The following is a 1,590-nucleotide window of genomic DNA, read 5'->3' on the forward strand; positions in this document are numbered from 1 at the left end:
ACACACATGCATCTCCCTCACCCTACTCACTTTCTTACACAGCATGCAGAGAGTGTGTGATTAATGAGCGCATGACCATCATTTCCTTCAGCAGACATACACACACACACACACACACACACTACAGAGCATGTGAGCGTAGTGTTCAGAATGTTATCAGGGTGAAAAGCTTATTGGATAAGATTCTGCCCCAGTATCCCCAGAATGCAGTTTGTTTGTGCCAAAGTGAACGTGACAGTTCACCTAGCAGCCACACAGCCTTTAAGACCACAGGCACAGTACAAATGGGCAGACTGCACCTTTAAGACCACAGGCACAGTACAGATGGAAACACTTTACCCTTTGCAGTGTAAGTTTAAGTACGCTTGCCCTGACTCAGCATACTTACAGTGTGGTATCAGTTTAAGTACGCTTGCCCTGACTCAGCATTCTTACAGTGTGGTATCAGTTTAAGTACGCTTGCCCTGACTCAGCATTCTTACAGTGTGGTGTCAGTTTAAGTATGCTTGCCCTGACTCAGCATACTTACATTGTGGTGTCAGTTTAAGTACGCTTGCCCTGACTCAGCATACTTACAGTGTGGTATTAGTTCACCTAGGTAAGTATGCTTGCCCTGACTCAGCATTCTTACAGTGTGGTATAAGTTTAAGTATGCTTGCCCTGACTCAGCGTTCTTACAGTGTGGTATCAGTTTAAGTACGCTTGTCCTGAATCAGCATACTTACAGTGTGGTATCAGTTTAAGTACGCTTGCCCTGAATCAGCATACTTACAGTGTGTTGTCAGTTTAAGTATGCTTGCCCTGAATCAGCATACTTACAGTGTGTTGTCAGTTTAAGAACGCTTGCCCTGAATCAGCATACAGACGTGGACAAAATTGTTGGTACCTGTGAGGGACCGGACGGTCACCCCACGTTGTTTGGGGATGTGGCAACTGGACTGGGTGGTGCAGTGCGGAAGAACAGGGCAGGAGATGATGGTTTTCATATACAAATATATATATATATTTATTTACACGGGGACTAACCCCAACAGTGCCCTCAAAATAAACAAACAAAACCATTCAGGCCGTACCGCCCGGAACTCAAGTGCGTGGCACCCTGGCACCTGCTTGGCCGATTAGGCCCAAGTACCGGCACCTGCTCAAGCCCAAGCCAGGCCCCAAACTAGGCCCAGGCACTAAGTCCGAAGCTAAGTACATAGCTAGCCACCAAAATAAACACATGAACTTAACACATCACAAGGCACACAGACAAGGCACAGAAACAAGGCACACAGAACAAGCACAAAGGAACAGGCATAAAACAGGGCCAACGCTGTCCACACATCTAGACAGAAAACACATACACCTTCTAAAAACAGGGAAGTGTTTTACCCTACTACCTCTCCTCATTCCTCTCCTCATTCCTCTCCTCATTCCTCTCATCATTCCTCTCATCATTCCTCTCATCATTCCTCTCATCATTCCTCTCATCATTCCTCTCCGCTGCCTCTCTGTTGTGTGTCTCTCAGCCTGCTTCCCTCTTGCAAATGAGGCACCTCTTAAATAGGGCACAGCCACGTTGGCTTAATTAACTCCCACATTGGCATC

The sequence above is a fragment of the Clupea harengus genome, chromosome 13, assembly GCF_900700415.2.
Source record: "Clupea harengus chromosome 13, Ch_v2.0.2, whole genome shotgun sequence".
Classification (NCBI taxonomy): Eukaryota; Metazoa; Chordata; class Actinopteri; order Clupeiformes; family Clupeidae; genus Clupea; species Clupea harengus.